This window comes from Ascaphus truei, chromosome 1 (genome assembly GCF_040206685.1).
Source record: "Ascaphus truei isolate aAscTru1 chromosome 1, aAscTru1.hap1, whole genome shotgun sequence".
NCBI classification, from domain to species: Eukaryota; Metazoa; Chordata; class Amphibia; order Anura; family Ascaphidae; genus Ascaphus; species Ascaphus truei.
In genome coordinates, this window is record NC_134483.1 from 44,722,895 (window position 1) to 44,737,157 (window position 14,263).

General features: G+C 43.3%; 1 long non-coding RNA gene across 6 annotated transcripts in view; it reads left to right on the forward strand.

Moving 5' to 3' along the window:
• Positions 1 to 1,352: 1,352 nt before the first annotated feature.
• The window catches only part of LOC142468953 (uncharacterized), an 89,908-nt gene continuing 76,997 nt past the window's right edge, over positions 1,353 to 14,263 (forward strand). For 4 of the 6 annotated variants that reach the window (XR_012788918.1, XR_012788920.1, XR_012788919.1 and 1 more), the window contains exons 1-2: positions 1,353 to 1,440; positions 6,084 to 6,434. This is a non-coding gene — a long non-coding RNA (uncharacterized LOC142468953). The remainder of the gene's footprint in view (positions 1,441 to 6,083; positions 6,435 to 14,263) is intronic. The other 2 variants (XR_012788921.1, XR_012788924.1) reach the window with 1 other exon arrangement.

A 14,263-nucleotide genomic window follows, 5' to 3' on the forward strand; every position in this document is an offset into this window, starting at 1 on the left:
AGGAGTAGGGTGCGCTAGCACCTTGCGTGCCAATCTGAGACATGGAGCTGCAGGGACAGGTAGTGTCCGGGTGTACTTGGCTCCCGGACTAGGCCTAGAGTTAGCCCACAGGCTCCAGTTACACCCTGACCCCTACGGATTGTGGCTGCTACAGGGATGGCCCTGAGATTGGGACATTCCACTATAGTAGCAATAGTGTCACTACGCCAGTGACGGACGCCACATGGTGAGCAAGGCCTGCAGTTTGGGACCAGACCCAGGCCTATACTGAGAGACTCTTAAAGGTGAGACACTCCAGCGGGAGTTCACACCACGCAGAGGCGGACCCTCATCTACGTGCACCAACGGCCACACACCGTGGTAGCGCTTCCACACGCACCTTGGGTAGGGTTAATATATACAGTTGTGTGAAAAAGAAAGTACACCCTCTTTGAATTCTATGGTTTTACATATCAGGACATAATAACAATCATCTGTTCCTTAGCAGGTCTAAAAATTAGGTAAATACAACCTCAGATGAACATAAAAAAACATGACATATTACACCGTGTCATGATTTATTTAACAAAAATAAAACCAAAATGGAGAAGCCATGGCAGTGTTCGCGTCCAGTGTCACAGAGTCAGTATCTTATCTCCCCGTGTAGGTTGATGTGTATTGTTAAAGTAACTGTTGTAACATTTTATATGCTGTTGTAGGTAACAAGTAAATCAAATAATATGGTGTACAATACAATAAACAATAAAAATACAATATTTTAAATTAGATATATGTCAATTAACATTAACACTGTATAATATATATTCGTCACCAATTTACCAAAACAAAAAAAGTCCTATTGAAATATGATGCTAACCCTAAAGGGGTTCATTGAAATTAGAGGAAAGTAGCAAGTAGCTGGTTCTCAGAGTAAGGGCAGTAAAGATGTGAGATTAATAAGGTGTGCAAAACTTTCCAAAACCTATATATTTTTATTTTTTTAACCAAAACTGATTTCTGATGAACTAGTTTGCAAAGCTTTTAAGGTCTAAAAGTTTCACAGAAATCACACTTTCCACAATTAATTTTCTGTTTTGCCAATGAACCGCAGCTCAGTCACAGTCGCCAGGGATTCACCAATGTCCTGGAACTAGAATCATAGTTCTGTTCCCTTTCCCCTTTTGCAGCTCTGCCTGCTGGCCCTTTATGTTGTAATACTCTCCCTGCAGTTATTATTCCCAGTGCGGGCGATTTGGATACATTCGTTTCTTTATCTCCTAGCCTCCTGCAGCGGTTGCTATGACTACCCCTGTTATTCCCCTGGCATAGTGGACTGTTCCACTCTCCCCTGCCTGTATTCACAGTTTCCTTAGCCCAGGCTCTGTTCCTGTGAGGACCCTCCATTTTGCTTTCTTTTCACCTCAGCAGGCTAGCAAGCACTACCTATGCCCTCAGTTCCTGGTAAGAAGCATCGTTTCTACTTTTTGTCCTTACTATCAAGCACTATTATTGCAGACAAACTCTCACTTCACCATCTACAAGTATATCTGTGATCTGCTGCTTTTCAATAAAGTGAAGAAAACTTATAGAACTTGTGGTGCTTGTAAACGGAAACTAGTTAAGCTGTCTGACCATACATTATCCAGCATATTTCCCTTTGGTTCCAGCACAACCAAACATTTTATCCTCTTCAACAAACCCCGCATTTCAGCCTGACAATGGGAGTTAGCATCATACATTCAAATGCATGAGCAATTTTGACCAAACTGTGACTATAACTCGGATTATTTAGCAACTTATTTTGCAGGAAAAAAAGGGCCAATTTCATTTTGGTTCATTAACTGGAATGAAAGCTGTGCACATCTCTAACATTTACCACCCTTGGTGACAATAGTGATTATGTACTAAGAGTCGCAAATACTGTAGCTCTTTTGGCGCAAAATTGGTACACCGAACATGCTATTTAAATTGTGCTTGTGTACACCTGCAGTATGTACTAACCTGAAATGTCTCAACCTGCTTCAGCAGCGGCAAAAAGGATTTTTTTCAATTGTATTTTGCCTGACAGAAATGGACTGCATTTGGCATACACATGTAAATGGTACAGTACTGTATGTACTAAAAAGAGAATGTTTGTGTGCACCCAAAGTAACGCCGTGCGTATAGTGCCCGCCACCCGTGACGGGACGGGTGACGTCACCTGTCGCCGCTAGTGAAAGTTATATTTTGCTTTGCGGCGGCGGCGGCACGGGCTTCCAGGCATTTGATTTGTTCAGGGGCTGTCACATGAGGCGACAGCCCTTGAAAAATCAAATATTCCCGGCTTCCAAAGCTCGCGACGTCGCTCCGTCGCATTGCCGCCGTCGCGCTTACTATAAGTGCACGCGGCGGCAATGTATTTGTTTTTGTGCGGCGTCGCCGTCGCCCGTCGTGGGCACTATACGTACGGCCAAAGATGGAGGAGAGACTGCGCCAAGTTTAACTGGGAGTAAAACCAAACCTGAAAAGTCTGTTACTAATGTTTATCACCCAAAAAATGTATTTGACACAATACAAATGTTTTATTAAATACATTACCAAAATATATTGTTTTCACAACGGCAAATCATATGAAACTAATCATTTATATTTACTAACACTAGTTCTAAATTTAAAAAAAAGCATCATTCTATTTTAAATTGTATCAATTTAGGTATTTAACATTACACAATGCGTTAAAATTAATCACAAACAAAATGATGTTTCATGTATGAAACATTCATACAGTACATGTGACTCCCGTTATGAAAGTTTGTAAAACAACATTGAAATATGATCTTAGTCTATAGGCCCCTGCATGCGTACAACATACAGCAAGTCAGGCATTGATCCAGGGACTGCACTTATTTCCATCTACTGCAGGGGTGGGCAACTCCAGTCCTCAAGACCCACCAACAGGTCAGATTCTCAGGATATCCCTGCTTTAGCATAGGTTAGTCAGTCGAAGATTGACCACTGATTGAGCCACCTGTGCTGAAAAACCTGACCTGTTGGTGGCCCTTGAGGAATGGAGTTGTCCACCCCGCTCTCCTGGAATCCGTCTCCTCTTATCTTTAGTGGCTCTCTGATGAGTTCAGGACGGGCTAAGGTTAAAGAAAACACTTCCCCATTAATTATGCCCTGTAACAAAGTCCACTTGTCGTTTCCAAAAAAGTGAAAGCAGTCAAACCTTTGCTACAGTATCAGCATGATTAGCTTTGTTTAGGAAACCCAATTACATTGTTATAACCTTTACAAAGGGTTGTTTTCTGGTCAGCTGCATGCGAAACACCTTTAACATACCACAGCGGGCTGCTATTTACCTGAAGCTCAACGTCTCAAGGTTTTAAAATGTTGTTTTTATAAAGGCCTCTAAAGTTTTATTATTTGCACTAACCTAATCTGTGTTTAATGGAAATTCTGTTCAGCTCGCACCTGTCATAACGTGGCGTGTGAGGAAGCAGAAGTTTATGGTAGTATTGTGCATCCCTGTACTGATTGTTTCTGGTTTATAGCGTTAGTAGAAACTGCATCTTGTTAGTAGCAAGGGACATTATTTATTCTTATATTTATTACAAAAAGCCCATTGCACATTAATGAATAACCCCAAAGAGGCTGCCTAAAAACATAGTACATAGCATTGCACAGCACTTACAGTTATTGTCACCATTACCATAAACACTAACATTGCTTGTCCAAATGCACCAACACCAACACACTGCATACCAAGCCATATCTCACCTGTTGTGCCTAATGTATCTACCTCCCGCTTTATTTTGCTTAAACCCCAGAGCACCATTACCCCATGAAAAATACTGTAATGCTTTCTAATTATATGGGGCATTTTTTCAGTTTCACATATTTCAGTGCCCTGATGACATGCGTTGTATGTCAGCGCTTTTTGGGCATTTGAGCTTAGACTGCGATCTGCACTGTTTTGGAGGGCGATCTCTTTCCATTTACGTTGCGATCATGTGATCGGAAAATAGCGAAAGTGCAGTGACACTGAAGGGGTTCAACGTGATAACTCCTGAGGAAGACGTCATTAGGTACGTCGAAACGCGTTGAGCGTGGCTTCGAGGCGGTGCTTGGAGGAGGAGAGAGAGCTAGAGGCATTCGGAGGCATGTTCCTGTTCTAAGCGGTGACCGGAGGTGACGCCGAGGACCCGGATGCGGAAGTGATTGCTGGTGTGGGAGACGGAGCAGCGGAGTGGTGAGATCGTGACTCACTTAGACTACGCTGCATTTTGTTACCACTACCTTCCTTCCTTATCTTGATGTAAGCCTCCATTTGTGAGCACACTGTTAGATAAATTGTTCTTTTTCACCTGCACCATGGTCTTTTTTCTTTTCTTGTCCGAGACTGCTGTTTGCTGATTACCAACACCATCCAGATCGGAGACGTTCACTAGTCTAAGGCTGGCACACTGCTCCTTATTTCTGCTCAAAGTGTGAGTAGGAATTTGGAAGCCCCCCTGTAATTTATTATCACTGTGTTTTCATACTACACTATATATATTTATTCTTCTTTTTTGGCATTCATCTCCACTCCCCTGGATTTTGGAATATTTGCACTATATCTCTGAACATTATCGATATATATAACTCCGGAAACTAAAAACTGAGCATATCTTACTCTTCCTACTTTTAATAACACCTAAGTGTGAATATTTGTACAAATCAGAAAACTTTTAGAAAAAAAGCGAATAATAGTATTCTGTGAGTTTGTCACTATTTATCATATCTTCCATTAGGTATACAGTATATATAAAAAAAATTTAACCAATGTTCTTGTTCATTTCCTGCTTTGTCTTTGTGGTGTCAAATGAAATCTATTTTAAGACAATTTCCTGTTCATTGGTGTATGACACTGTGCAATAATATAAGGGTGCTGTGTGATCAAAATATCATTCTTTTAGATTCTTCTCATTTAAGGTAAAAGGTAAGGTAAACATCATAACTTACGTCATTGAGGATGAAGATTAGGTGAGAATCTGACAAATTACTCCCACAAAGTGATAAAGTGCCAAAATGTGAAAAATCTTATCTCATCATCGAACATATACGTTTCATAATTAAAACCACAATTTTGCTGTCATAAAAGGGCAAAAGGTTAAAGGTCAAAATATCTCAGAACGTTTCTATTACTGAAAAATATTAGTGTCAAATAATTAGGGGAACCCTATAAATAGCATCCTTGTGAATGTAAATTTTCTAATACATTTTTTATGGCCAAGCCCTGATTACTTTAGTATTGGAATAACTGAAACAGTATTTTCTTCAGTAAGGTTTAAGCTACTGATAAAATCCTAACATGGGCAGTATTTAGTAGTATTTCTGATGTTTCCCATTCCATTCTCGGTTTTGTAACAGCTGACATTAGAAATGCCGTAGATGGGGCGCGTCACATTTTATCGATGTATTGATCTGTTCTTTGATTCAAAATCATTTTATGTAGTGTCATTTGCACCATTAAACAACATAGGGAACAGTTATTTAGAGTAATCAGAAGAGCTGCAGTTTATTATAACAAAGAAGGGTGGGGAGCCGGGTTGGTCCTTTCTTCCAAGTTGTAACAAAGGAGGGAGAGGGAGTAGGTGGTATGACACCTTTTATTGGACTAACAAGTAGTTTATATATTGCACGCCTCTCTTGGTCCTCCATCAAGTATTTTCTGGGGAGGGGCGCGGTGATCTACAGATGCCCCTCGCTTTTCCCCACAACATTTAAATAAAATGCCTGGGAAGCGCGCGAGGCCTCTGTATGTCTCTTACGTTCTCTTCCTGGGGTCAAATGGCAACGTGACGTCACATGACGTTGTGACGTCAAATGACGCCGCTGATGCCGGAGGAAAGGTAAGGGGAGTGAGCAGGGGGGGAGAGTAGGCAGGGGGGCGCCAACCAAAAAGTTTGTATAACCCTCTCTAAATCAGACCCTTGTAATTGACACATTACTTTATAAGGGTCATATTAGCGAAGGATTCCTTACAAAATTATGTTCATCACAATGCTTATCCGCATTTCAGTGACGGTAAGTCATCTTAATGATAGATGAGAATTTGTGTCTTTTTTATTTCCCTATTACAGAGTACCTAAAGCTCGCACCATACCATCTATTGGCCCTTAATCCAGAGGTAGACACACAGTGGACATTTCAAAAGTGAAACGATTCCTGAGGAAGCAAGAGTGAAAAGCGTTGAATCGGATCAGCAGTGTTTTCTGGGAAGTTTGAGAAGACTGGAGATTGAGACGCGAGACGCGAGATGCAAGTAAGAGCTGGCAACTGAGGATACCATAGTAACCTTAGAGGACACTTCCGCCCTGAAGCTAGACGTCAGTGGAAGTGACGTATGAGGAAGCGGAGCAGCAACACAACCCGGTGAACCAGCAGCATCTCCTTGTCTGTTCTCTCCCATGTGATCGTTGGTTAACGAAATTGTGAGTGTGATACCTTTATCCTTCCAATATATCAGCATTTGTTAGCAATATTATACCATTCCGGGCTCTCTTTGTTTCATTTTCTGAGGGACCACCTACTGAGGGACATATGAACACTGACATCCATCCAGGGCTTTCTGTGTGAAGATCTGTAAAGGGCTTCTATCAGAGAGAGAAGGATCTCTGATTTGCATTCTATACATCAGCCAATTCGTGAATGAGACCATTTACATGTGACAGATAGGGTTCATCTTCTACTGGCTACACCATTATTTCTTATGTTTTCTTTACATATATTGTATTACGTGAGTCTCCAGCGCTCCACCTACCAGGAAAAATAAATTCTACATCTTTGGACCCACGAACAGCTCAAATTAATGGTGTTGAGCAGTTTTTCTTCATTATATAATCACTTTATTAATCACTATTTGGTGGAGGTTTGTGAGGAATCGGGGAACACGTCCCTTGCGGCATGCTCCCTCCTCTCTTACTTCCAGTACTGCAGCTGCTGCTGCCTTCACCCTTCCTCCCGCTGGTTCGCGCACCCCCGCTCTGCTTAAGAGCGCGCGCGCACCCGCTCCTCTTCCAGAGTGTCAAGGAGGGTAGCTCCGCCCCCTCGGTCGCACTGCGCTTCCTCCACGCACGGCACGCATGTGTGACGTCGCGCAACGATCCCCAGCTGCATGTCAAGCTACTAACGAGCCCCTTCTCTGCCTACACCTATCCCAGCTTCCGCTGAGGTCGCGCCACCGCTCCGCCTCCCAAGTCATTGGTCACTTCCTGTATAAAGACCCAGTCAGTGCTCAGTCTTATTGCTGAGCATAATCAAGTGTAGCCTTTGCGTGTGCCTGTTGTGTCTAGCCCTGTCTTGTCTAGTTATCTTGCAGTTAACCCTACGTGTACCATCCCGGCTTGTTGTGGATTCTCTCTGACTCTTGACCCCTGGCTTAGGGACTTCAACCCCGAGTACCTCTCCAATCCCAGACCCTTGGCTTACGGACTACTACTACGTGTACCTCTCCAACCCCGGACCCCGGCAAGTATTGGATTAACCTCTTCTCTCCTACCCAGACTCAGCAACGCTTACAATCCACCTTCTGGGCACGCCCCCGCTGCTGTGGGTGCGTGGCATAGTCCTTTCTACCTCCGTGCCGGGGTCAGATCTAGCTTGTGAGCACGCGCAAGCGTTACAGTATGCTCAGCCCAATAAGCATTGACCCCCCTGAGGTGGGCCAAACCCTGGCAGCCATCTCTGAGCATTTCCAGTACTTGGACAAACAAGTTTCTGAGCTAACCCAGAAATTAGCGGACGTCACGTTGCTGCACTTTCAGTCTGGAATCATTAGACCAGCAACCTTAACTGCTTCTACCCCAATGGAAAATATGCCCCAGGAACCACGTCTGCCAACTCCCAAATCGATATGCAGGAGAACCTCTAGGATGCAGAGGTTTTCTAAATCAATGTGATGCTCAGTTTGAATTAACCCCTTCTCGCTTCTCTACTGACAGATCGAAGATAGCTTATATTATTGCTTTGTTGACCGGAGATGCACTGGCTTGGACTTCCCCCATCTGGGAGTTGAGACCTGAACTCACTCAGAACTTTGTCTCTTTCAAAAAGGAATTTCAGCAGGTTTTTGACACTCCCGGCCGTATGGTCAATGCAGCTTCTTCCCTTTTCCACATCACTCGGGGTCACCGGACTCTGGCGAGATACGCTCTTGAATTTTGGACCATTGTCGCGGAAACCAGGTGAAACAACGAGGCCTTAACCGCAGCTTTCTGGCAGGGTCTTTCCGACCCCTTGAAAGATCAATTGGCCGCCCGTGAGAGACCTACCACTCTCGAGGATCTTATTTCTGCATGTATAAGGGTAGAAGTAATATGGTCAGAAGCAGCTGAAATTCCTAAATTAAAATCATTTTATTGTAGTACATTAATGGTTAAAATAGATATACATCCAAGAGAAGGACATATACCTAGAGACAAAGTCCCTCAGAGTAATATTCCATATAGGTAAGTCCTGCTTAGTGTGGTAAAAGCACAAGATATATGTCAGAATGATAGCCTATTGAGATACTGTGAAAGCTCTCATATCTATAGGTAGAATGTCCCTAGTGATACCAGATAATCTAATAAGTGTTAGAGGTACAGAATGATACCTCAATATGTAGATATAAAGTAGCGTGATAGTGCCTGGCAGCATAGAACAAAGGTGCATACAGTGTATTGAACGTATACTATATAGACAGACAAAGTGCAGTGTGCCGGACTGCGCATGCGCCACAGTCCGTGTGGAAAATATCTACAGTGGCAGTCTCCAGTTAAAGGATAAGTGTGGAGGGGATTAGGGACTTCTCTAAAATATTTGTAGCCGGTTGTGGAATAACCGTGGTAGTGGCTAGTGAGTAGTAGAAGCCTTCATACAGAATCTGATGGAACCAGTTTGCGCATGCATGTGACATTCAGTATGCAGTGCCTGATGTCGAGTCCTGTAGTAATTTCAATTATCAAGGTAAGTATACATGCGCCAAGTGCGTTAGGACTTAACCTAGGTGGATGCCGCATATATTGTAATCTGTTATACCCTATATTAGGGGATTTTGAAAGCTGAACAGTTCATTTCCGTATAGTGTCCCATGTGCGGGACAGCCCAGCCTATAAGGATGTATATTGCATGTTCGCAGCTGTATTCATAGACTGATGTATTTATTTAATGGTGTGGTGAACTCTTTCAAAGTAGCATAATCGTGTCTATTTGGATTAGATATATTGATGATATTATGTTGCTATGGAATGGCAGCAGAAAGAAACTGGAAACATTCCTGATTTTGTTGAATTCAAACGAGCACAATCTCAGACTCACTTCAGAGAACAGTATCACCGTCCTTGACTTAAGAATTACAAAAACAGACAACGGGTATCTCTCTACTTGTAACTACAAAAAAAACAGCGACTAACAGCTACCTAAGGGCGGACAGTTTCCACCCTAAATCTCTAATCAGAGGGATACCTACGGGTCAATACCTCTGTATTAGACGGAACTGTTTGGATATACTTACCTTTAAAGTGCAATCAAAAGAAATGAGAGATAACTTTTTGAACCGTGGCTACTCTAAGACACAATTAAAATTAGCGTACCACCGTGCTGTTAATACACCCCGTGAGGACCTCCTTAAAAACGTAGTAAGAACTGATGGGAAAAAAGAGATCAGATGCATAAGTACGTATAATAGCCAGTGGAAAGATATCAACTACATACTCAACAAACACTGGCATATACTTACATGCGACGAAGACCTGAAACTGGTCCTCAAGGAAAGACCGTCAGTCGTCTGGAGGCGCTCTGGTAACATCAGAGATCATCTCGTCCACAGCCACTTTACTAAAAATAAAAAAAGGAAAACATGGCTCACTATTAATGGCTTTTATAAATGTCACAACTGCAAAGCCTGTGAATTCATGAAAGAAAGTAAAATCTTTACTAATACACAAAACACCAAAACCTTTACCATCAAAATTTTCATTTATTGCAAAAGCACAGGAGTCATCTATCTCATCACATGCTCCTGCGGCATGAAATATGTAGGAAAAACAAAGAGAGAACTAAGGAGACGGGTCCTAGAACATCTGGGATCTATTAGGAATTCCATAGATACCCCCGTCTCCCGATATGTCCGAGAACAACACGCGGGGAATGTGAACACTCTCACATTTCAAGGCATAGATCATGTTGCCCCCAATATTCGCAAGGGGGACTGGGACAGAAAACTCTTGCAAGGTGAAGCCAGATGGATATATACATTACACACCCAATATCCATCTGGCATTAATGAAGGTTTTGTGTACACTTCTTTCTTGTAACCTTGATGGTAATTTTCTAAAACAATTTGGGCTCCCGTGTAGCCTAGCCACATTCTGTGGCCATTGTATAAACTTTATTCATTTAATCATAGGGTCAGAATCTATGACTGATCTAAGTACAACATACAGTAGTACCACTAGGGTGCAGTACATATGCATCACCACCACAGTTTTCGGCACAATTCAGCGTCCTTTGGTTGCCATGACAACCACAACGTATAAAGAGGCCGACAGGGACGCGGCAACGCCCACCCCGGAAGAAGTCGCATAGAGCAACGAAACGTACGTCGGGTCTTTGCCGACAAACTGTGTCACTCCACACTTATCCTTTAACTGGAGACTGCCACTGTAGATATTTTCCACACGGACTGTGGCGCATGCCCAGTCCGGCACACTGCACTTTGTCTGTCTGTATAGTATACGTTCATTACACTGTATGCACCTTTGTTCTATGCTGCCAGGCACTATCACGCTACTTTATATCTACATATTGAGGTATCATTCTGTACCTCTAACACTTATTAGATTATCTGGTATCACTAGGGACATTCAACCTATAGATATGAAAGCTTTCACAGTATCCCAATAGGCTATCATTCTGACATATATCTTGTGCTTTTACCACACTAAGCAGGACTTACCTATATGGAATATTACCCTGAGGGACTTTATCTCTAGGTATATGTCCTTCTCTTGGATGTATATCTATTTTAACCATTAATGTACTACAATAAAATGATTTTTATTTAGGCATTTCAGCTGCTTCTGACCATATTATTACATAAATAGGTCCGCAGTGCGCCACTATTTGGGATCCTTTGTGTACCTTGCCTTAGGTACACCTCTCCAGTTATTATTGCAATTTCTCCCAGGCGGCACGCAATTACCTCCAAAGGGGTTTTGAGCAAGGTGTCTTCACATTCTCTGTATAAGGGTAGACCAACGCCTCCAAGAGAGATGAAACGATCGCCGTCGTACACATACTCCTGTAGCTATGTCACCTCTACCTACTCTTTCCTCTGTTCCAGTCCCTGATACTTCCAAACCAATGCAGTTGGGTAGCTACCAACTATCCTTCATGGAGAAACAGCGCCAGAGAACTGAGGGTCTATGTCTCTACTGTGGGTTACCTGGACATTTAGCTTACCGCTGTCCCACGTGTCCGGGAGAACGCCAGTGCCCAATGAGGTATGAGGGGATCTCATTGGGTACTATTTCTTCTCTCCCCTCTTCTAAGAAAAGACTACCGAAAAGAATTCTAATGCCTATTGTGTTGGAGGGTACGGACTTCCATGTTGTTGCTCTTGCCTTTATCGATTCTGGGTCTGTGGGAAACTTTGTGGATCAGGATTTTGCTAGACATCAGATCCCACTGCTGAGGAAATCAGCTCCAATCTGTCTCAAAGCTATAGATGGTCATTGTAACAGGGACTTACCCCTGTTAAGAAACTTGCCTCTGATCCAGCAGTGTGCCGGTTAATTGCATACCTGCAATCAGCCAACTCCACCTGCCTAATCACAGCTCTGTGAAATAGCCTGTTCTGGGAAAGGAAGGGAGATTCCTGAGCTGACATTTGGAGCTTACCTAGGAAAGACAGACCAGAGAATTTCCTTATTGGACACTGGACTGTCCAGAGGACAGATGTCTTGAGCTGAAAAGAGACTGCAGGCTGACAGCAAGACAAAGGGGAGAAGATTTCTAAACCTGGATCCTGATATTGCTATAAGCACACAAGGAGAGCAGAGCGGACTTCCCCTACAGCTACAAGATACAGATACGACTTTCTTATGAGACTGTTGTATAGCTGTATATATGTATATATATTTGGGCTGGTAAATAGCTTAGCTAACCACCCAGTTAGAGAGGGCTGAACTACATGTGTAGGAACAGACACATCTGCAGATCCCGTGGAGAAAAAGGGGTCCGAGATGCCCTGCAGCCTATAGAAAATGGAGGATTTGTCACGCAGATGACAGAATATCCAGATAGCCCAAGGCAGAAGTCGTGTAACCCAAAGAAGTGTCTGTCCGGTGCTAATAGTGAGAAACCCTCAACCAACCATACCAGGGAAGCGGAGCTGGAACCAATGAGTGGCGATCCCTTGACCAGCCCTGAAGATGCCCTGAAAATTACCAGGCATGACTGTGATCTTCTCCGGGAACAATTGAAACTGGAGAGGGAAGATAATGCTGAGCTACAGAAGACTGTTCTCGCAATATACTCTGAATCTGGGACCGAATTGGAGGATCTAAGGATAGATCTAGATACAGCAAATGCTACAATTACCGCCATGGATAAAAAGCAGAGCCAATCTGATAGAATGATTGCTAATCTGAAGAAGAGATATAAGGAGGCACTGAAGGAGATTACAGTCTTTCAGCAAGAGGTTCGCAAGTGCCATAGAGAGGTGGAAGTTTCTCAGAATGAGGTTCACACTCTCCGTATAGAACTGAATGCCTCACACCAGGAGGTCAACAGTGTCCGGACAGAGGTAGACATATCCCAGAAGGAGGTTCATACTCTCCACATAGCACTGGATGCCTCACACAAAGAGATCAGCAGTTGACACACAGAACTGGAAGTCTCTAAAATGGAACTTCACAGTCTCGCTGAGGAGCTGGACATCTCACAAAAAACTATCCTCAATCTTAATATAGATCTCAAAGTCTCTCAGAAGGAGCTTCAGACCCTCAACCTAGAGATGGAAGTCTCACGTCAGGAAGCCGTCAGTCTCAAAGCAGATGTGCATAAATGGAAGATGGACTACAAGGAGGCCCTGAATATTACAGAGACTGCAAAAAGAGAAAATTTAAGACTGAAAGAAGAAAATTCTAATTTGACAGACCAAGTCAATGGAAAGAATGAAAAGCTGCACGAGCTGGAAAAAATAAAGAAACTTTTGGAAGATGAAAAGTTTGAAGCAGAGCACCGACTGCAGAACCAACTGCAAGGTCTGCGTACACACCTCCAGAATGCCGAGGAGAAGCAGCGAACTCTGCAGGAAGAAAATCTGCAGGCTGCTAAAGAAGTACATGTGCTGCAGGAACATCTGATTTCCCAGTGTGTCCCCACAAAGCAGCATGAGAAACTGAAGGCTACCCTGACCATCACCAAAGCATCGCTAGAGGCCAGGTGACTCGGTACAAGAGGGAGCACAAGAAGGCCCAGAAACTGAGACAAGTAGCTGCGGCCCGAGCAAAGAAATTCACAGTGCTTCACAATATAATGAAAGATACGTGGATGCAAACTCAGAGAAAACACAGGAAAGAGATAAAGAACCTGAGAGGAGAATTGCAGGATGCACTCAAGAAACAGGGATCTCTCACAGATGAGATTACAGTACTACAAGAAAAGGTATTGACCCCGCCCATGCATCAGTATCCCACAGCAACTAAAACCCATGATGACAAGGGTACAGTGAGAGCTGGGAATACCGCTCATCTGAAAAACAAGGTTGCAAAGTTTGAACCACAAGCACTAGCTAAACCTTCAGCCACCCAACAGGCAACAAAAAAAGTTACACGTGCAGAATCAAAACCAGAAGAATCCTTAGCTGATGAAGCTGAAAAGATAGGGCATTCTCTGGAAGTGGATATGAAATTGCAACTCAATCCCAAAGAAGCTGAACCAGCAACTCGATTGAGTGGAAAAAGTGCAGAAAGACAGCTTCAAGAGTGGAAAATTCAAAGGGCTATTCTTGAACGCTCTGCAACTGTCGCCATACAGTCTGCCTACAAAAAGAGGAGCGCCCGACGCAAGGGAAATCTCATGACCACGCACTCAGTAAAAAGATTATACTTGGAAAAAGTCCTCCTCGAGCGACTGAGGAGTGCTGATCTCAAGCACCTTCAGGAGGAGACACGAATAAACTGGAGAAAGGGCTCCAATCCCAGAGTGACTGAGGGTTCTCTTCCTCCATCCACTCTCATTCAAGTCACAGAGATATCTAGAATGAGAGTGGAAG